Source organism: Somniosus microcephalus, unplaced genomic scaffold (genome assembly GCF_052327205.1).
Source record: "Somniosus microcephalus isolate GS21.2 unplaced genomic scaffold, FLI_Smic_1.0 scaffold1, whole genome shotgun sequence".
Lineage (NCBI taxonomy): Eukaryota > Metazoa > Chordata > Chondrichthyes > Squaliformes > Somniosidae > Somniosus > Somniosus microcephalus.
In genome coordinates, this window is record NW_028225188.1 from 3,200,030 (window position 1) to 3,223,314 (window position 23,285).

At 49.3% G+C, this 23,285-nt stretch overlaps 1 pseudogene; it reads right to left on the reverse strand.

Moving 5' to 3' along the window:
- Positions 1–393: 393 nt before the first annotated feature.
- Positions 394–23,285, reverse strand: part of LOC147084154 (uncharacterized) — a 33,706-nt pseudogene continuing 10,814 nt past the window's right edge.

Here is a 23,285-nt window from a genome sequence, read left to right on the forward strand (position 1 = left end):
GGGCTGGAGGAGCAGAGGGATCCAGGGATACAGATACACAAATCACTAAAAGTAGCAACACAGGTTAATAAGGCCATTAAATAAAAAGCACTGGGCTACATTCGTAAAGGAGCCTCCAGTTCCGTGTCTAGGAGCTCTAAACCATGGCAGAGAGCAGCTGGGACACATTTCTCACACGCCTCGAGATTAACCCGCACGGCAACTTTGCTGTCAGTGAAGAGAGACGAGAAAGACCAAAGTGCCATTTGCCCCTCTCAGTGTGGCCCTGAAGGACTGTGTCCAGGCTGGAGTTCTGTTCCCACCGTATGATTCTCCCCCAGATTGTCCTTTCTGAGCTCCAGCCAGGTGATGCTAAACACTCAGGTGGGAAAGAAGAAAATCTGCAACAATGTGTTTAACACAAAGCTGATTTATTTGACATCTATCCAGAATATTAAACTCCAGCCCAGTTCCCGGACTTATTAACATCAGCAGAAACAATCCCCACCTGTCAGAATGAACATGGTTCAGTCCTGGATGTGATTAACAGCAGCAACAACAGAATCCAATCCCTGCAGTCACTTGTGAACTCGCTGGTGTGTCAGTAGGTTGGATGACTGAGTGAATCCCTTCCCACACTCAGGGCAGGTGAACGGCCTCTCCCCAGTGTGAACTCGCTGGTGTCTCAGCAGGTGGGATGACTGAGTGAATCCCTTCCCACACTCAGGGCAGGTGAACGGTCTCTCCCCAGTGTGAACTCGCTGGTGTGTCAGCAGGTGGTATGACTCAGTGAATCCCTTCCCACAGTCAGAGCAGGTGAACGGCCGCTCCCCAGTGTGAGTGCGCTGGTGTGTCAGCAGGTGGGATGAGCGAGTGAATCCCTTCCCACACACGGAGCAGGTGAACGGCCGCTCCCCAGTGTGAGTGCGCTGGTGTATAGTGAGCTCAGATGACTGCCTAAACCCAGTCCCGCAGTGAGAGCAGGTGAACGGCCTCTCCCCAGTGTGAGTGCACAGGTGTACAGTGAGGTCAGATGATCGCCTGAACCCAGTCCCGCAGTGAGAGCACCTGAACGGTCTCTCATCAGTGTGAACACGTTGATGGCGTATCAGTTCCCCGGACACTTTATAGCACTTCCCACAGTCCGAGCATTTAAAAGGTCTCTCATCAGTGTGAACTCGCTGGTGTATCAGCAGGTTGGATGAACGAGCGAATCCCTTCCCACACACGGAGCAGGTGAATGGCCTCTCCCCAGTGTGAACTCGCTGGTGTGTCAGCAGGTGGGATGAGCGAGTGAATCCCTTCCCACACACGGAGCAGGTGAACGGCCTCTCCCCAGTGTGAACTCGCTGGTGTACAGTGAGGTCAGATGACTGCCCAAACCCAGTCCCGCAGTGCGAGCACCTGAACGGTCTCTCCCCAGTGTGAACACGTTGATGGTGTATCAGTGCCCCGGAACTTTTAAAGCAATTCCCACAGTCCGAGCAGTTAAAAGGTCTCTCATCAGTGTGAACTCGCTGGTGTCTCAGCAGGCGGGATGAATTAGTGAATCCCTTCCCACACTCGGAGCAGGTGAACGGCCTCTCCCCGATGTGAACGGTGCTTTTTGCTTCCATATTCAAAGGCCGATGATATTCAGTTCCTGATGAATCGAGTGAGTGTCAGATCTTGACGTGATGTTTGGTTTGAGTTTCCTGTCTGCAAATCCTCCCCTTCTAATACCCTGTAAAATGAATTTAAAACAGGGAGCGTGAGAGAGAACCCACTAAAGAGGCAGGTTGTGAAATTGAGCTCCATGAATCTGGTCATTTGTGGGGCCGGCACTAGAAAAAAGTGACCATGAAAGCTGCCGGATTGTCATAAAATCCCACTGGTTCACTAATGTCCCTTGGTGAAGGGAATCTGCCACCTGGTCTGGGCCTCTGGCCTCTATGGGAGGAGAGAGAGAGAGAGAGAGAGGTGGGAGTGGGAGGGGGTGAAGGAGACGGACTTTATACATCTGCAACTCGACCAGAACTTTGACAGAACCTCCAAAACCCACAACCTCCAGCACCTAGAAGGACAAGGGCAGAAGGTGCATGGGAACACCATCACCTCCAAGTTCTCCCAGTCACACACCATCCTGACTTGGACATATATCGCCGTTGCTACATCATCACTGGGTGAAAATCCTGGAACTCCTTACACAACAGCATTGTGGGAGTACCTTCACCACACGGACTGCAGCGGTTCAAGAAGGCGGCCCACCATCACCTTCTCAACGGGAAAATGGGGATTGGCAACATATTCTGGTCTTGCGAGCGACGCCCACATCCCAAGAATGAATTAAAACAAACCTGTATATGTAAAATGGATTAAAAGCCTCTACAGAAATACTTATTCCTAAAACAATACTCTTTTACATTGTAGGGACAGTGTCTGTGTAACAACCTAATCTCCCCCAGAATCCACCACCCTTGACTGTCACACATTGGAAACTGTTGGGTCCCCCTGGGCTCAGAAGTACTGGGGATTAAACCCAGCAGCTTCTCCTCCATCTCCACTCCAGCTCAAACTGAAGCAACAAAAAGACCTACACAGGGGGCCAGGGACCTACCTTCCATCACCTGCAATAAAACTCTTCCCCACAGCTGTTGACTAATGGTGGCCGCAGCACCCACAATCACCGCGCCCCAGAAACCGCTCTATCCAACGCGCTGATTTCCACGCTGAGAGTGCATATGCTCTCCGGGGCCACGGGCCATTCTGGGAGCCTGGCTCCTGTCCTTTGCCCCGAGTCGGACTTGGTGGAACCGGCTGAAGAAACCGGGAAGCGGCGGCTCGGATGGGGGAGGCGCTGCACCCTGGGTTTCCTGGTGCCTGGGCCCTGGCCGCACGTCCGCTGGGCCCGGCCGCTCTGATTCTGATTGAGTTTTTTGATGAGGTAACAGAGAGGGTTGATGAGGGCAATGCGGTTAACTTGGTGTACATGGATTTCCAAAAGGCGTTCGACAAAGAGCCACATACTCGGCTTACCAGCAAAGTTGATACCCATGGAATAATAGGGACAGTGGCAGCATGGATACAAAATTGGCAAAGTGACAGGAAACAGAGAGTAGTGGTGAACAGTTGTTTTTCAGACTGGAGGAAGGTACACAGTGGTGTTCCCCAGGGGTCGGTACTAGGATCACTGCTTTTCTTGATATATATTAATGACTTTGACTTGGGTGTACAGGGCACAGTTTCAAAATATGCAGATGACACAAAACTTGGAAGTATAGTGAACAGTGAGGAGGTTAGTGATAGACTTCAAGGGGACATAGACAGGCTGGTGGAATGGGCGGACACGTGGGAGATGAAATTTAATGCAGAAAAGTGCGAACTGATATATTTTGGTAGGAAGAATGAGGAGAGGCAATATAAACTAAAGGGTACAATCCTAAAGTGGGTGCATGAACAGAGAGACCGGGGGGTATGTGTGCACAAATCGTTGAAGGTGGCAGGGCAGGTTGAGAAAGCGGTTAAAAAAGCTTACGGGAACCTGGGCTTTATAAATAGAGGTATAGAGTCCAAAAACAAGGAGGTTATGATGAACCTTTATAAAACACTGGTTCGGCCCCAACTGGAGTATTGTGTCCAATTCTGGGCACCGCCCTTTAGGAAGGATGTGAAGGCTTTAGAGAGGGTGCAGAAAAGATTTACAAGAATGGTTCCAGGGATGAGGGACTTCAGTTATGTGGAGAGACTCGAGAAGCTGGGGTTGTTCTCCTTAGTGTAGAGAAGGTTGAGATGAGATTTGATGGAGGTGTTCAAAATGATGAGGGTTCTGGACAGAGTAGATAGAGAGAAACTGTTCACATTGGTGGAAGGGTCGCGAACCAGAGGACACAGATTTAAGGTGATTGGCAGAAGAACCAAAGGCGACATGAGGAAAAACTTTTTTACTCAGCGAGTGGTTAGGATCTGGAATGCACTGCCTGAAAGGGTGGTGGAGGCAGATTCAATCACCGCTTTCAAAAGGGAATTGGATAAGTGCCTGAAGTAAAGAAATGTGCAGGGTTACGGGGAAAGGGCGGGGAGTGGGACTCGCTGAAGTGGTCTTGCAGAGAGCCGGCACGGGCTCGACGGGCTGAATGGCCTCCTTCTGTGCTGTAACCATTCTATGATTCTATAAAATATTAGAAAGTTTGTTCCACAGAAGCACGAGGTTTATCTGCTTTTATTGATGAATTTAAAAAGTCTCTATTAAAACCTGAGCCAGTGTGTTGTGAGCCAAAGAGCCTTGTGTCCAATGAGGGGAGTAAAGGCCCACAGCCTCCCCTGGCCCCGGGCCCTGAACAAGGGACTGGAGAAACTCGCTGCCCTGCGGATCAGACAATCAGCCGGCGCAAGTCCCGTCCCTCAGGCTCCCCGATTGGTTGGAGGACCCACCGCCAGCTAGCTCCTCCAGCCCCGCCCCGCTAGCTCCCTATTGGTCGGAAGCTCCCGTCAATCAGGCCGTGGGCTCGGTCACGTGTCCCCGAGGAGATCACGTGCTCCGTCCAACTGACGCCGCTCGGTCCGGGGCCTCGTGGACTCTCGGGTTTTTCTATTTCTCTGTTCTCTCCCGATCTACCCCTCCCCCCCACCCCGCGCGATTCTCCACCCAATCGGAGTGGAGAAAACTCACTTTGCGTCACCGATCGCGACTCTGGAACCGACACCAAGGCCTTTCCCAGGAATGGCCCGCACCGACTCCCTCTGGCAGGATCCGACCGCGCAGGCGCAGCTCCGTGTGGGGGAGGGGGGTTGGTCTCCTCTGGGCATGCGCAGTTGCTGCCCTTGGTGACCGGGAGGGGTCGCTGCGCCGGACTAGGTCCAAACCGCCGCTCCCTGTGCGCATGCGCGGACTATCGTCTGTCAATCAACCATCAGCCAGAAGAGGTCGCTGGTGAGACCAGTGAAGAAAGAAACACTTGCATTTCTATAGCGCCTTCACCACCACCGGACGTCCCAAAGCACTTTACAGCCAATGAAGTACTGTTTGAAGTGTAGTCACTGTTGTAATGTAGGAAACACAGAAGTCAATTAGCGCACAGCAAGCTCCCACAAACAGCAATGTGATATTGACCAGATAATCTATCTTTTTGTTAACTCTGTTTCTCTCTCTACGGATGTTGCCTGGCCTGCTGAGTGTTTCCAGCATTTCCTGTTGTTATTTCAGATTTCCAGCATCCGCAGTATTTTGCTATTATCCTTTTGTTACATTGATTGAGGGATAAACATTGGCTAGGACACTGGGGATATTTCCCCTGCTCTTTCCCACATTACAACAGTGACTACACCTCAAAAGTACTTCATTGGCTGTAAAGCACTTCAAGACGTCTGCTGGTCATGAAAGCACTATATAAATGCAAGTCTTTCTTTCTCAAAATAGTGTCATGGGCTCTTTTACATCCACCTGAGAGAGCAGACAGGGCCTCAGTTTAATGTCTCATCCGAAAGACACCACCTCTGACAGTGCCTCAGTACTGCACTGGAGTGTCAGCCTGGATTTTTGCGCTCAATTCTCTGGAGTGGGACTTGAACCCACAACCTTATGCCTCAGAGGCAAGAGTGCTACCATAGAGTCATAGATTTATACAGCACAGAAAGGGGCCCTTCGGCCCATCGTGTCCACGCCGGCCATCAAGCCCTGTCTATTCTAATCCCATTTTCCAGCACTTGGTCCGTAGCCTTGTATGCTATGGCGTTTCAAGTGCTCATCTAAATGCTTCTTGAATGTTGTGAGGGTTCTTGCCTCTACCACCCTTTCAGGCAGTGAGTTCCAGATTCCAACCACCCTCTGGGTGAAAAAGCTTTTCCTCAAATCCCCTCTAAACCTCCTGCCCCTTACCTTGAAACTATGCCCCCTGGTTATTGACCCCTCTACTAAGGGGAAAAGTTCCTTTCTATCTACCCTATCTATGCCCCTCATAATTTTGTACACCTCAATCAGGTCCCCCCTCAGCCTTCTCTACTCTAAAGAAAACAACCCCAGCCTGTCCAGTCTCTCTTCATAGCTGAAGCGCTCCAGCCCAGGTAACATCCTGGTGAATCTCCTCTGCACCCTCTCTAATGCAATCACATCCTTCCTATAGTGTGGCGACCAGAACTGCACACAGTATTCCAGCTGTGGCCTAACTAGTGTTTTGTACAACTCCATCATAACCACTCTGCTCTTATATTCTATGCCTCGGCTAATGAAGGCAAGTATCCCATATGCCTTTTTAACCACCTTATCCACCTGTTCTGCTGCCTTCAGGGATCTATGTACATGCACACCAAGGTCCCTCTGATCCTCTGTCTTTCCTAGGGTCTTACCATTCATTGTGTATTCCCTTGCCTTGTTAGTCCCTCCAAAATGCATCACCTCACACTTTTCAGGGTTAAATTCCATTTGCCACTGTTCCGCCCATCTGACCAAGCCATCTATATCGTCCTGCAGACTGAGGCTACCTCCTCGCTATGTACCACCCCACCAATTTTCGTGTCATCTGCGACCTTACTGATCATACCCTTTACATTCACATCCAAATCATTAATGTAGACCACAAACAGCAAGGGACCCAGCACCGATCCCTGCGGTACCCCACTGGACACAGGCTTCCAGTCACAAAAACCATCGACCATCACCCTCTGCCTTCTGCCACTAAGCCAGTTTTGGATCCAATGTGCCAAGGCACCCTGGATCCCATGGGCTCTTACCTTCTTGACCAGTCTCCTATGCAGGACTTTATCGAAAGCCTTACTGAAATCCATGTATAGCACATCCACTGCACTACCCTCATCCACACACCTAGTCACCCCCTCGAAAAATTCAATCAAATTGGTCAGACATGATCTTCCCTTGACAAAGCCATGCTGCCTATCCCTAATTAATCCTTGCCTCTCCAAGTGGAGACTAATTCTGTCCCTCAGAATTTTTTCCAATAATTTCCCTACCACTGATGTTAGGCTCACTGGCCTGTAATTCCCTGGTTTATCCCTACTACCCTTCTTGAATGATGGTACCACGTTAGCTGTTCTCCAGTCCTCTAGCACATCCCCTGTGGCCAGAGAGGTTCTGAAAATTTGTGTCAGAGCCCCTGCAATCTCCTCCTTTGCCTCACACAGCAGCCTGGGATATATCTCGTCCGGGCCTGGGGATTTATCCACTTTTAAGCCTGCTAAAACCGCTAGTACCTCCTCCCTCTCGATGCTAATATGTTCAAGTATATCACAGTCCCCCTGCCCGATTTCTATGTCTACATCGTCCTTCTCCATAGTGAACACAGATGCAAAAAATTCATTTAAAACCCCACCTACATCTTCTGGCTCCACACACAGATTGCCACTTTGGTCCCTAATGGGCCCTACTCTTTCCCTAGTTATCCTCTTGCCCTTAATATACTTATAAAACACCTTAGGATTTTCCTTTATTTTGCTCGCCAGTGTTATTTCATGGTCTCTCCTCGCTCTCCTAATTTCTTTTTTTAAGTATCCCCCTGCACTTTTTACACTCCTCTAGGGCTTCCTCTGTCTTTAGTCCTTTGTATCTGCCAAAAGCCCCCCTTTTTTTTCCCTAATCCATTCTCGTATATCCCTTGACATCCAAGGTTCCCTGGGCTTGTTGGTCCCACCCTTGACCTTTACGGGAACATGTTGCCATTGTACTCTCTCAATTTCCTTTCTGAAAGGCTCCCATTGCCCCGATGTGGATTTTCCTACAAGTAGCTGATCCCAGTCCACTTTGGCCAGATCCTGCCTTATCATATTAAAATCGGCCTTCCCCCAATTTAGAACCTTTATTTCCGGTCAATCCCTGTCCTTTTCCATGACTACCTTAAATCTCACCGAATTATGGTCACTGTCACCAAAGTGCTCACCTACTAACACTTCTACCACTTGCCCGGCTACATTCCCTAGAATTAGGTCCAGTACCACCCCCTCTTGTAGGACTTTCTACATGCTGGCTCAAAAAGCTCTCCTGGATGCACTTTAAGAATTCTGCACCCTCTAAGCCTTTCACACTCTGACTATCCCAGTTAATATTGGGGAAGTTGAAATCCCCCACTATTATTACCCTATTATTTGCACACTTCTCTGAGATTTGCCTACATATCTGTTCCTCTATCTCCCCCTGACTGTTTGGGGGCCTATAGTACACTCCCAGCAAAGTGCTTGCCCCCTTTTTGTTTTTAAGTTCTACCCATATGGCCTCATTAGAGGAACCTGTTAATATATCATCCCTCCTTACAGCAGTAATTGACTCCTTAATTAATATTGCAGCACCCCCTCCTTTTAGCCCCCGGCCTCTGTCTCGCCTGAAGATTCTATACCCCGGAATATTGAGCTGCCAGTCTTGCCCCTCCCTCAACCATGTCTCCGTAATAGCAACAATATCATACTCCCATGTGTTCATCAACACCTTCAGTTCATCCACCTTATTCGCAAGATTCCTTGCATTAAAATCCTCCTTCGATACGGGGGTGGTGCCAGAGGACTGGAGAATTGCAAATGTTACACCCTTGTTCAAACCCAGCAACTACAGGCCAGTCAGTTTAACCTCGGTAGTGGGGAAACTTTTAGAAACAATAATCAGGGACAAAATTAACAGTGACTTGGACAAGTGCGGATTAATTAAGGAAAGCCAGCATGGATTTGTTAAAGGCAAATTGTGTTTAACCAACTTGATGGAGTTTTTTGATGAGGTAACAGAGAGGGTTGATGAGGGCAATGCGGTTGACGTGGTGTGCATAGATTGCCAAGGCATTCGACAAAGTGCCACATAATAGGCTTACCAGCAAAGTTGAAGCCCATGGAATAAAAGGGACAGTGGCTGCATGGATAGGGAATTGGCTAAGTGACAGGAAACAGTGAGTAGTGGTGAACGGTTGTTTTTCGGACTGGAGGAAGTTACACAGTGGTGTTCCCCAGGGGTCGGTTCTAGGACCACTGCTTTTCTTGATATATATTGAAGACTTGGATGTGGGTGTACAGGGGACAATTTCAAAATTTGCCGATGACACAGAACTTGGAAGTATAGTGAACAGTGAGGAAGATAGTGATAGACATCAAGTGGACTTAGACAGGCTGGTGGAATGGGCGGACACGTGACAGATTAAATTTAATGCAGAAAAGTGCGAAGTGATACATTTTGGTAGAAAGAATGAGGAGAGGAAATATAAACTAAAGGGTACAATCCTAAAGTGGGTGCATGAACAGAGAGAGCTGGGGGTATATGTGCACAAATCATTGAAGGTGGCAGGGCAGGTTGAGAAAGCAGTTAAAAAAGCTTACGGAAACCTGGGCTTCATGAATAGAGGTATAGAGTACAAAAGTGTGAAATTATGATGAAACTGTATAAAACACTGGTTCGGCCTCAACTGGAGTATTGTGTCCAATCCTGGGCACCGCACTTTAGGAAGGATGTGAAGGCCTTAGAGAGGGTGCAGAAAAGATTTACGGGAATGATTCCAGGGATGAGGGACTTCAGTTACATTGATAGACTGGAGAAGCTGGGGTTGTTCTCCTTGGAGCAGAGAAGATTGAGAGGAGATTTGATAGAGGTGTTCAAAATCAAGAGGGGTCTGGACAGAGTAGATAGAGAGAAACTCTTCCAATTGGCAGAGGGGTCGAGAACCAGAGGACACAGATTTAAGGTGATTGACAAAAGAACCAAAGGTGACATGAGGAAAAACTTCTTTACACAGCGAGTGGTTAGGATCTGGAATGCACTGCCTGAAAGGGTGGTGGAGGCAGATTCAATCACCGCTTTCAAAAGGGAATTGGATAAGTACCTGAAAGAGAAATATTGCAGGACTTCAGATTCCTGGGGCAGGAGGGACCAGTTCTGGGGCAGGAGGGACCTGTCCAAGGTGGACAGGTTGCACCTCAACAGAGCTGGGACCAATGTCCTCATGGGACGGTTAACTAGTGCTGTGGGGGAGGGGTTAAATTAATTTGACAGGGGGATGGGCACCAGGATGAAACATTAGAGAGGAGAAACAAGGTGAAGAGAGGACTGGGAGAGACAAGTAGCACTAGAGGGACAGAATTGCTGGTCATCTTCCAAAATTCGATAGACTCTGGAACAGTTCCCATGGATTGGAGGGTAGCTAATGTTACCCTACTATTCAAAAAAGGTGGTAGAGAGAAAACGGGCAATTATACCTGGGTCCATTGCTTCCATCGCATACCCATCGGTAGTGGGGAAAATGCTAGAGTCCATTATAAAAGATGTAATAGCAGAACACTTGGAAAACAGTGGCAGGATCGGACAAAGTCAACATGGATTTACAAAAGGTAAATCGTGCTTGATTAATCTACTGGAATTTTTTGAGGATGTAACTGGTAGAATAGATAAGGGAGAACCAGTGGATGTGGTGTATTTGGACTTTCAGAAGGCTTTCAATAAGGTCCCGCATAAGAGATTAAAGTGTAAAGTTAAGGCACATGGGATTGGGGGCAAGGTACTGACTTGGATAAAGAACTGGTTGGCAGACAGGAAGCAAAGAGTTAGAAACATAGAAGATAGGAGCAGGAGTAGGCCATTCGGCCCCTTGAGCCTGCTCCGCCATTCAATGAGATCATGGCTGATCATCCAAATTCAGTACCCTGTCCCTGCCTTCTCCCCATATCCCTTGATCCCTTTAGCCTTAAGAAATATATCCAACTCCTTCTTGAATATATTTAATGAATTGGCCTCTACTGCCTTCTGTGGTAGAGAATTCCGCAGGTTCACCACTCTCTGGGTGAAGAAATTCTTCCTCATCTCAGTCCTAAATGGCTTACCCCTTATCCTTAGACTGTGACCCCTGGTCCTGGACTCCCCGACCATCGGGAACATCCTTCCTGCATCTCGTCTGTCTAGTCCTGTTAGAATTTTATAAGTTTCAATGCGATCCCCTCTCATTCTTCTAAACTCCTGCGAATATAAGTCCAATCGACGCAATCTCTCCTCATACGTCATTCCTGCCATCCCAGGTATCAGCCTGGTGAATCTTCGCTGCACTCCCTGCATGGCAAGAACATCCTTCCTCAGATAAGGCAAACAAAACTGCACACAATACTCAAGGTGTGGTCTCACCAAGGCCCTCTACAACTGCAGCAAGACATCCTTGTTCCTGTACTCAAACCCTCTCGCTACGAAGGCCAACATACCATTTGCCTTCTTAACCGCCTGCTGCACCTGCATGCTTACCTTCAGCGACTGGTGAACTAGGACCAGTACAAGAGAGATTAAGGCGATACTTAGTACAACTAAATCAGGAGGTACAAGCACTAAATAAAGAAGTAAGGAACCAACAACAGATTAAAGATCCAGAAAGGCAGAATGCTGGACTTAAACCAGACGAGTTGCCCAGAATAGGTCAACAAGTAATGACGCAAGTTATCGGAAGAAAGGGAATGGGGCCCGTTGGATGGGGCCATGTACTGTATTAATGACAAGTGATACGTGTGTTTGTCTACAGGAACCGATGGGTATGCGATGGAAGCAATGGACCCAGGTGAAACCATTTAACACTAAAGACCCCCATTCTACCCTCTCCTCTAGGGGAAAGAGCTCGGAAGACAACCAGACCTCTCTTTAAATTACAGATAAACATGGATCCAGTCGACCCTTTATATCAGAGGGTCCGTCTCAGGGAGAAGAAGCTCTCCCGATTTACCCTTACACCCGAGAACTCATTTTGAATGTGGAAGCAAGTCATCCTCGGTTCCGAGGGACTGCCTAAGAAGAAAGAAGATATAATTGGAGTAAGACTTCTTTACTCCTGTACTCAAATCCTCTTGTAATGAAGGCCAGCATACCATTTGCCTTCTTAACTGCCTTTCACGACCACCGGACGTCCCAAAGCGCTTTACAGCCAATGAAGTACTTTTAGAGTCATAGAGTCATAGAGTTATACAGCACGGATAGAGGCCCTTCGGCCCATCGTGTCCGCGCCGGCCATCAAGCCCTGTCTAATCTAATCCCATATTCCAGCATTTGGTCCGTAGCCTTGTATGCTATGGCATTTCAAGTGCTCATCCAAATGCTTCTTGAATGTTGTGAGGGTTCCAGCCTCCACAACCCTTTCAGGCAGTGAGTTCCAGACTCCAACAACCCTGTGGGTGAAAAAGTTCTTTCTCAAATCCCCTGTAAACCTCCCGCCCTTTACCTTGAATCTATGCCCCCTAGTTATTGACCCTTCTACTAAGGGAAAAAGCTCCTTAGTATCCATCCTATCTGTGCCCCTCATAATTTTGTACACCTCAATCATGTCCCCCCTCAGCCTCCTCTGCTCCAAGGAAAACAAACCCAATCTGCCCAGTCTCTCTTCATAGCTGAAGCGCTCCAGCCCTGGTAACATCCTGGTGAATCTCCTCTGCACCCTCTCCAAAGCTATCACATCCTTCCTGTAGTGTGGCGACCAGAACTGCACACAGTATTCCAGCTGTGGCCTAACCAGTGTTTTATACAGCTCCATCATAACCTCCTTGCTCTTATATTCTATGCCTCGGCTAATGAAGGCAAGTATCCCATATGCCTTTTTTACCACCTTATCCACCTGTTCCGCCGCCTTCAGGGATCTGTGTACTTGCACACCCAGATCCCTCTGCCCCTCCGTCTTGCCTAGGGTCTTACCATTCATTGTGTATTCCCTTGCCTTGTTAGTCCCCCCAAAGTGCATCACCTCGCTCTTTTCCGGGTTAAATTCCATTTGCCACTGTTCCGCCCATCTGACCAACCCATCTATATCGTCCTGCAGACTGAGACTACCCTCCTCGCTATTTACCACCCTACCAATTTTTGTATCATCCGCGAACTTACTGATCATACCTTTTAGATTCATATCCAAGTCATTAATGTAGACCACAAACAGCAAGGGACCCAGCACCGATCCCTGTGGTACCCCACTGGCCACAGGCTTCCAGTCACAAAAACAACCTTCGACCATCACCCTCTGCCTTCTGCCACTAAGCCAGTTTTGTATCCAATGTGCCAAGGCACCCTGGATTCCATGGGCTCTTACCTTCTTGACCAGTCTCCTGTGCGGGACTTTATCGAAGGCCTTACTGAAATCTATGTATACCACATCCACTGCGTTACCCTCAGCCACACACCTAGTCACCCCCTCAAAAAATTCAATCAAATTAGTCAGACATGATCTTCCCTTGACAAAGCCATGTTGACTGTCCCTGATTAATCCTTGCCTCTCCAAGTGGAGACTAATTTTGTCCCTCAGAATTTTTTCCAATAATTTTCCTACCACTGATGTTAGGCTCACTGGCCTGTAGTTCCCCGGTTTTTCCCTACTTCCCTTCTTGAATAATGGTACTACATTAGCGGTTCTCCAGTCCTCTGGCACATCCCCTGTGGCCAGAGAGGTTCTGAATATATGTGTTAGAGCCCCCGCAATCTCTTCCTTTGCCTCACACAGCAGCCTGGGATACATTTCGTCCGGGCCTGGGGATTTATCCATTTTTAGGCCTGCTAAAACCACCAATACCTCCTCCCTCTCGATGTTAATATGTTCGAGCATGTCACAGTCCCCTCGCCCTATTTCTATGTCTACATCGTCCCTCTCCATAGTGAAAACAGATGCAAAAAATTCATTTAGAACCCCTCCTACATCTTCCGGCTCCACACACAGATTGCCACTTTTGTCCCTAATGGGCCCTATTTTTTCCCTAGTTATCCTCTTACCCTTAATATACTTATAAAACATCTTAGGATTTTCCTTTATTTTGCTCGCCAGTGTTATTTCATGGCCTCTCCTTGATCTCCTAATTTCTTTTTTAAGTATCCCCCTGCACTTTTTGTACTCCTCTAGGGCTTCCTCCGTCTTTAGCCTTTTGTATCTGCCAAAAGCCCTCCTTTTTTTTCTAATCCATTTTCGTATATCCCCTGACATCCAAGGTTCCCTGTGGTTTTTGGAACCACCCTTGACCTTTACGGGAACATGTTGCCATTGTATGATCTCAATCTCCCTTCTGAAAGCCTCCCATTGCTCCGATACGGATTTTCCTACAAGTAGCTGATCCCAGACTATTCACTGTTGTAATGTGGGAAACGCGGCAGCCAATTTGCGCACAGCAAGCTCCCACAAACAGCAATGTGATAATGACCAGATAATGTTTTTTCATCATGTTGATTGATTGAGGGATAAATATTGGGCTCAAAACACCGGGGATAACTTCTTTGAAATAGCACCACGGGATCTTTTACATCCACCTGAGGGGGCAGACGTGGGCCTCGGTTTAACGTCTCATCTGTAAGACAGCACCTCCGACACTGCAGCGCTCCTTCATTACCGCCCCTCCGACAATGCGGCGCTCCCTCAGTACTGTCCCTCCGACATTGCGGCGCTTCCGCAGTACTGCCCCTCCGACAGTGCGGAGCTCCCTCACTACTGCCCCTCCAACAGCGTGGCGCTCCCTCAGTACTGCCCCTCCGACAGCGCGGCACTCCCTCAGTACTGACCCTCCGACAATGCAGCGCTCCCGCAGCACTGCCCCGCCGACAGTGCTGCGCTCCCTCAGTACTGCCCCGCCGACAGTGCGGCGCTCCCTCAGTACTGCCCCTCCGACAGCGCGGAGCTCCCTCAGTACTGCCCCTCCGACAGTGCGGCGCTCCCTCAGTACTGCCCCTCCGACAGTGCGGCGCTCCCTCAGTACTGCCCCTCCGACAGTGCGGCGCTCCCTCAGTACTGCCCCTCCGACAGTGCGGTGCTCCCTCAGTACTGACCCTCCGACGGTGCGGCACTCCCTCAGCACCGCACTGGAGTGTCAGCCTCGCTTTATATGCTCAAGTCCCTGGAGCGGGATTTGAACCCACAACCTTCTGGCTCTGCTATCCACTGAGCCACAGCTGACTCCAGTCTTTTACACAGTTTCATCATAACTTCCTTGCTTTTTGCACTCTGCGCCTCTCCTAAAGCAGGGGAGTTATGATGAATTGTTAAACAGTGTTTTTTGCAGAGTGACCAAAGCTGTCTGTAGGAAACAATTGTGCATTTGAAAGCAGCTTGTATTGTGAAGCTTGTGCCCCTTTGCCAGGCCCGCTGCCTGCGGCCCCTCTCCCAGATTCCAGCCCCAGCTCTGTGCTGACTGAGCTGCTCTCACCTGGGGACAGCGCGTCACAATCGGCCCCAGCGCACCTGAGCTGGAGAGGAGGTCCCGCCCCCTTGCCGCGCCACCATTGGTTGGAGGACCAGGCCGCCGACAGGCCTCTTCCTGTGATGACGTCACAATCGGGCCCCAGCGCCGGGGAGGAAGGTCCCGCCCCCTAGCCGCGCCGCCATTGGTCGGAGGACCCGGGCCCGCCCTCGTGCTATTGGTCAGCGTTCCCGTCAGTCAGAATCACATTGCTCCGGCTCACTCCGCCACCCTGCGCGCAGGTCAATCGCTCCGTTCGGCGTCCGCGGAGGTCCCGCTCGCCCGACTCTCAGGTTTGGTTTTTCTCGTATTTTACTTTATAATCCCGCTCTCCGCCTCACCTCGATTTAAATCGATTCCCCAACACATTACTTTACCCCGGCCGCTGATTCCGCCACGTCCCCGGCCTTCTGTCTGCTACCCGGAGACCCCGCGCTGTGATTGGTGCAGGGGAAGGCAAGTGGGCGTGTCCGGCCCCTGGGCCCACGTGGGGAGTCAAAGGCCGGCTGGAGCGCATGCGCAGCCCGCCTCGCACCGTTGGGAAGCTTTTCAAATATTTTTTTTTGAGAAACAAATTGAAAACACTCATTAATTCCCCCAACCTCCTCCCCTCTAAAGTGCGATTATTATTATTTTTGTTTTTCCTCATTTGTGTGGGGTGTCTTTTTTTTACCTTGCGGTGGCGTGCGCCGATCCAACCGACCCCTGGGCATTGCGTGCTGGCGTCACCGTGTAATCGGAGGGGGGGTTGATTGACGCGAGGCGCTCGCCAATCAGGAGCGCGGAAAACGCTGGGCGGACCGGGCGGGCTGACGGTCCTCCAACCAATGGCGGCGCGGGAGGGAGGGGGGCGGGACCTCGGTGGGCTGCAGGCCGCTTTCCTGCTTTCATTGTCTGCAGGAGCTGTTAAAGGGAAGGGGAGGAGGGGGTGGGAAAAAACCCAGCTTGTGAGTGTTTATTCCTTTGCATTACCTTTATTGCAAGGCTATTCATCAACTGCATTCATTTAAAAATAAGTGAACCTTTTCTCTTTTCGACTTTTATCCAGAACAAAGAGCCCTGGTGCTGTGAACATTTTGGTGGGCAGCCACTTTTAAAGGGACAAAGACCAGGATTCTTCCTCCTCTCTCTCTGTCTCTCTTGTGAGTATTTGTGGTGGGTGAGAGGGGGGAGGGTGAGAGGGGTGAGTCAAAGGGGACTGCGGCCCCTTTTCAACAACAAAAATTGCTTGGCCATTTAAAGGGGAATGGGTGCCCCCCAGGTATTTAAAGGGGCAGTGCCTCTCTTTCTGTATCATGTAAGAGCAGGGAGGTTCTGCTTGAACTGTACAAAACACCAGTTAGGCCACCGGCTAGAGTGCTGCGTGCAGTTCTGCTCGCCCCATTGCAGGAAAGATGTGACTGTGCTCCAGACGGGAGATTTTCGAGGATGTTGCCAGGACTAGAGAATTTCAGCTACAAGGAAAGATTGAATACATAGAAACAGACAAGATAGGAGCAGGAGTAGGCCATTCGGCCCCTCGAGCCTGTTCCCCCATTCAATGAGATCATGGCTGATCATCCAAATTCAGTACCCTGTCCCTGCCTTCTCCCCATATCCCTTTAGCCTTAAGAAATATATGTACAGGAGTAAAGAAGTCTTACTCCAATTATAAAGGGCCTTGGTGAGACCACACCTGGAGTACTGTGTACAATTTTGGTCTCCTTACCTAAGGAAGGATATACGTGCCATAGAGGGAGTGCAATGAAGGTTCAAGAGATTGATTCCTGGGATGGCGGGACCGTCGTATGAGAAGAGATTGAGTAAACTAGGCCTGTATTCTCTTGAATTCAGAAGAATGAGAGAGGATCTCACTGAAACTTATAAAATTCTAACAGGACTAGACAGACTAGATGCAGGAAGGATGTTCCCGATGGCGGAGGAGTCCAGAACCAGGGGTCATAGAAACATAGAAGATAGGAGCAGGAGTAGGCCATTCGGCCCTTTGAGCCTGCTCCACCATTCAATGAGATCATGGCTGATCATCCAAATTCAGTACCCTGTCCCTGCTTTCTCCCCATACCGCTTGATCCCTTTAGCCTCAAGAAATATATCCAACTCTTTCTTGAATATATTTAATGAACTGGCCTCCACTGCCCTCTGTTGCAGAGAATTCCACGGGTTCACCACTCTCTGGGTGAAGAAATTCCTCCTCATTTCAGTCCTAAATGGCTTACCCTTATCCTTAGATTATGACCCCTGGTTCTGGACTCCCCGGCCATCAGAAACATCCTTCCTGCATCTAGTCTGTCGAGACCTGACAGAATTTTATAGGTTTCGATGAGATCCCCTCTCAATCTTCTAAACTCCAGTGAGTAGAAGCCCAATCGACACAATCTCTCCTCATACGTCATTCCTGCCATCCCAGGTATCAGCCTGGTGAATCTTCGCTGCACTCCCTCCATGGCAAGAACGTCCTTCCTCAGGTAAGGTGACCAAAACTGCACACAATACTCAAGGTGCGGTCTCACCAAGGCCCTGTACAACTGTAGCAAGACATCCTTGTTCCTGTACTCGAACCCTCTTGCTACAAAGGCCAACATACCATTTGCCTTCTTAACCGCCTGCTGCACCTGCATGCTTACCTTCAGCGACTGGTGCACAAGAACACCCAGGTCTCTTTGCACTTCCCCTTCTCTCAATCTATTGCCATTCAAATAATAATATGCCTTCCTGTTTTTGCCACCAAAGTGGATAACCTCACACTTATCCACATTATAGTGCATTTGCCATGTTTCTGCCCAATCACCCAACCTGTCCAAATCGTACTGGAGCTTCACGACATCCTCCTCACAGCTTACCCTCCCTCCCAGCTTTGTGTCGTCTGCAAATTTGGAGATATTACATCCAATTCCCTCGTCCAGATCATTAAGATATAGTGTGAACAGCTGGGGTCACAGTCTAAGGATAAGGGGTAAGCCATTTAGGACAGAAATGAGGAGGAATTTCTTCACCCAGAGAGTGGTGAACCTGTGGAATTCTCTACCACAGAAGGCAGTGGAGGCCAATTCATTAAATATATTCAAGTAGGAGTTAGATATATTTCTTAAGGCTAAAGGGATCAAGGGATATGGGGAGAAGGCAGGGACAGGGTATTGAGTTTGGATGATCAGCCATGATCTCATTGAATGGCGGAGCAGGCTCGAGGGGCCGAATGGCCGACTCCTGCTCCTATTTTCTATGAAAGAGAGGCGGAGAGGTTCAGGAAGGGAATTCGAGAGCTTAGGGCCCCCGCAACAGAAGACACGGCCACTGATGGTGCAGCGATTATAATCAGGAATGCTCAAGAGGGCAGAATTGGAGGAACGCAGATGTGGGGGGGGGGGTTTGTTTTCTTTGGAACCGAGGAGGCTGAGGGGAGACCTGATTGAGGTGTGTAAAATTCTGAGGGGCCTAGATAGGAAGGACCTATTTCCCTTGGCAGAGGGGTCCACAACCAGGGGGCATAGATTTAAAGTAATTGGTTGGAGCTTTAGAGGGGAGTTGAGGAGAAATGTTTTCACCCAGAGGGTGGTGGGGGTCTGGAACTCACTGCCTGACAGGGTGGTAGAGGCAGAAACTCTCATCACATTTTAAAAGTACTTGGATGTGCACTTGAAGTGCCGTAACCTACAAGGCTACGGACCAAGTGCTGGAAAGTGGGATTAGTGTGGATAGCACTTAATCGGTTGGCACGGACAAGATGGGCCGAATGGCCTCCTTCCGTGTCATTATTTTTCTGTGATTCTATCGCGGGGGGCGGGTGGTTGTGAGGCTGAAGGGAATAACTAAGATAGGGAGGGGTAAGGCCATGGAGGGATTTGAAAACAAGGATGAGAATTTTGAAATCGAAGCATTGCTTAACCGGGAGCCAATGTAGGTCAGCGAGCACAGGGGTGATGGGTGAACGGGACTTGGCGTTGAGTTACGACACGGGTAGTTTTGGATCACCTCAAGTTTACGTGGGGTAGAATGTGGGAGGCCAGCCAGGAGTGCGTTGGAATAGTCGAGTCTAGAGGTAACAAAGGGCCGGGTGAGGGTTTCAGCAGCGGATGAGCTGAGGCAGGGGTGGAGATGGGCGATGTTACCGAGGTGGAAATCGGTGGTCTTTGTTATGCTGCGGATATGTGTTCGGAAGCTCATTTCAGGGTCAGATATGACACCAAGGTTGTTAACAGTGTGGTTCAGCCTCAGAGAGATGTTAGGGAGAGGGATGGAGTCAGTGGCTAGGGACGGAAAACAATTGCTTTAGTCTTCCCAATATTTAATTGGAGAAAATTTCTGCTCACCCAGAACCAGATTAGAGATTGTGGAGGGGTCAAGAGAAGTGGTGGTGAGGTAGAGCTGGATGTTGTCAGCGTACATGTGGAAACTGATGCTGTGTTTTCAGATGATGTCACCAAGGGGCAGCATTTAGATGAGAAATAGGAGGGGCCCAAGGATAGATTCTTGGGGGCACCAGAGGTAATGATTCGGGAGCGGGAAGAGAAGCCGTTGCAGGTGATTCTGTGGCTACGATTAGATAGATAAGAATGGAACCAGGCGAGTGCAGTCCCACCCAGCTGGACAACGGTGGAGAGGCATTGGGAGAAGGATGGAGTGGTCAACCGTGTCAAAGGCTGCAGACAAGTCAGGAAGGACGAGGAGGGATAGTTTACCTTTGTCACAGTCACAAAGGATGTCATTTGATGAGACTTTGATGAGACTTGATTTGACTTTAGGGCCAAGTCAGTGAGGTGGATTGGGCTGTTTCTGGCCCGCTGGTTATTGTGGGCACGGCAGGACACCAGTGGGACCGGCTCTGCCCTGTTTGTTCTTTGAGGCAAAATAAGCCAAAAAAAATTCCTGCTTCCCGCCTTACCCTTTCTACACTCCTTTTACAGGGTTTTAGAAGTGGAGCATTTACAGACAGGAAGCTCAAACCAAACAGCACCTCAAGATCTGACAGAGTTACACGTTTCCTCAGGACCTGATTCAGTCGCTCATCCAATCTGCTGGCACAGCCGTGAGTTCACACTGATGAGAGACCTTTTAAATGTTCTGAGTGTGGGAAGAGCTTCAAAATCTACAAGTACTTGAAGCGACAACAGTGGCCACACACTGGGGAGAAACTGTTCACCGGCCCCGTGTGTGGAAGGGATTAATTGCACCATCCGTGCTGCTGAGACACCAGCTTGTCCACACCGATGAGAGACTGTTGACCTCTGTATTTTTGATGTGATTCACTCATTCTTCCACCCTCCTGAGACACCAGCTTGTTCACAGTGATGAGAGACTGATTAAATGTTCTGACTGTGGGAAGAGATTTAAAAGGTCCCAGGAGCTGAAGAGACACCAGCTGGAGCGAGCAGGAGAGATTCTGTTCACCTGCTCCGTGTGTGGGAAGAGATTCACTCGGTCCTCGAATCTGCTGGCACACCAGCGAGTTCACACTGGGGAGAGGCTGGTGAAACATTCCGACTGTGGGAAAAGCTTTCAAATGTCCCAGGAGCTGAAGGGACACCAGCTGGAGAGAGCAGGAAAGAGACCATTCACCTGCTCCGTGTGTGGGAAGGGATTCATTCGGCCATCCCACCTACAGGCACACCAGCGAGTTCACACTGATATGAGACCATTTAACTGTTCTGCCTGTGGGAAGAGCTTTAAAACCTCTTGGGATCTGAAGCAACACCAGCGAGTTCACTCTGATCAGAGACCATTTATATGTTCTGTCTGTGGCATGAGCTTTAAAAGCTCCAGCACTCTGAACGGACACCAGCGAGTTCACACCGGGGAGAGGCCATTCACCTGCTCCGTGTGTGGGAAGGGATTCACTCAGTCATCCCACCTGTTGGGACACCAGCGAGTTCACACTGGGGAGAGGCCATTTACCTGCTCCGTGTGTGGGAAGGGATTCACTCAGTCATCCCACCTGTTGGGACACCAGCGAGTTCGCACTGGGGAGAGGCCATTTACCTGCTCCGTGTGTGGGAAGGGATTCACTCAGTCATCCCACCTGTTGGGACACCAGCGAGTTCACACTGATGAGAGACCATTTAAATGTTCTGACTGTGAAATGAGCTTTAAAAGCGCTGGGATTTTGAATGGACACCAGCGAGTTCACACTGGGGAGAGGCCATTCACGTGCTCCGTGTGTGGGAAGGGATTCACTCAGTCATCAAGCCTGGTGGCACACCAGCGAGTTCACACTGGGGAGAGGCCATTCACCTGCTCCATGTGTGGGAAGGAATTCACTCGATCACCCCACCTGTTGAGACACCAGCGAGTTCACACTGATGAGAGGCCGTTTAAATGTCCTGACTGTGGGAAGAGCTTTAAAAGCTCTGGGGATCTGATGGGACACCAGCGAGTTCACACTGGGGAGAGGCCGTTCACCTGCTCTGTGTGTGGGAAGAGATTCACTCGGCCATCCCACCTACTGACACACAAGCAAGTCCACACTGGAGAGAGGCCATTCACCTGCTCTGTATGTGGGAAGGGATTCACTCAGTCCTCCAACCTGCTGATGCACCAGCGAGTTCACACTGGGGAGAGGCCATTCACCTGCTCCGTGTGTGAGAAGGGATTCGCTCAGTACTCCAGCCTACTGAGACACCAGCGCGTTCACACGGTTCCAGTCACAGTCATAGAGTCATAACGGCACAGAAGGAGGCCATTCGGCCCATCAAGTCCGTGCCAGCTCTCTGTAGAGCAATCCAGTCACTCCCAATCCCCCGCTCTATCCCCGTAGCCCTGCAAGTTTATTTCCCTCAAGTGCCTATCCAGCCTCCCCTTGAAAACATTGAGTGTCTCCGCTTCCACCACTTCCGTCGGCACCAAGTTCCAGGTCCTCACCACTCGCTGCGTAAAAAAGTTTTTGCTCACATCCCCCCGTATCACTTGCCCATAACCTTAAATCTGTGTCCCCTAGTCCTTGTACCATCCATTAGTGGGAACAGCCTTTCCCCGTCTAGCCTATCCAAACCCATCATAATCTTGTACACCTCTATCAAATCACCCTTCAACCGCCTTTGCTTTAATGAAAACAAATCCAGCTTCTCCAACCTGTCGTTGTAGCTAAGATCCCCCATCCCCGGAACCATTCTGGTAAATCTCCTCTGCACCCTCTCAAGGGCCTTCACATCCTTCCTAAAGTTTGGTGACAAGAACTGGATGCAATACTCAAGTTGTGGCCTAACCAGTGCTTTATAAAGTTTTAGTATAACTTCTCTACTTTTGTACTCAATACCTCTATTTATGAAGCCCAAGATCCCATATGCTTTGTTAACCACTCTCTCAATATGTCCCGCCACCTTCAGGGACCTATGCACATTAACTCCCAGGTCCCTCTGTCCCTGCACACTCTTTAAAACTGTGCCATTAAGTGTATATTGCCTCTCCCTGTTCCTTCTGCCAAAATGCATCACCTCACACTTCTCTGTATTAAATTCCATCTGCCACTTGCCTGCCCATTCTGCTAGCCTTTCTATGTCCTGTTGCAGTTGATTGGTGTCATCCTCACTGTTTGTCACACCCCCAAGTTTGGTGTCATCGGCAAATTTAGAAATTCTACACTGAATTCCAATATCCAGGTCATTTATATATATCAAAAAAATTATATAACTGCTGTGCTGATGATTCTATAGACACTGGAACAGTTCCCATGGATTGGAGGGTAGCTAATGTTACCCCACTGTTCAAAAAAGGTGGTAGAGAGAAAACAGGGAATTACAGACCGGTAAGCCTGACATCGGTAGTGGGGAAAATGCTAGAGTCCATTATAAAAGATGTAATAGCAGAGCACTTGGAAAACAGTGACAGGATCAGACAAAGTCAACATGGATTTACAAAAGGTAAATCGTGCGTGACTAATCTACTGGAATGTTTTGAGGATGTAACTGGTAGAATAGATAAGGGAGAACCAGTGGATGTGGTGTATTTGGACTTTCAGAAGGCTTTCGGTAAGGTCCCGCATAAGAGATTAGCGTGTAAAGTTAAGGCACATGGGATTGGGGGCAAGGTACTGACTTGGATAGAGAACTGGTTGGCAGACAGAAAGCAAAGAGTTGGAATAAACGGGTCTTTTTCCGAGTGGCAGGCAGTGACTAGTGGGGTACCGCAGGGATCGGTCCTAGGACGCCAGCTATTCACACTATAAATGATCTAGACGAGGGAACTAGATGTAA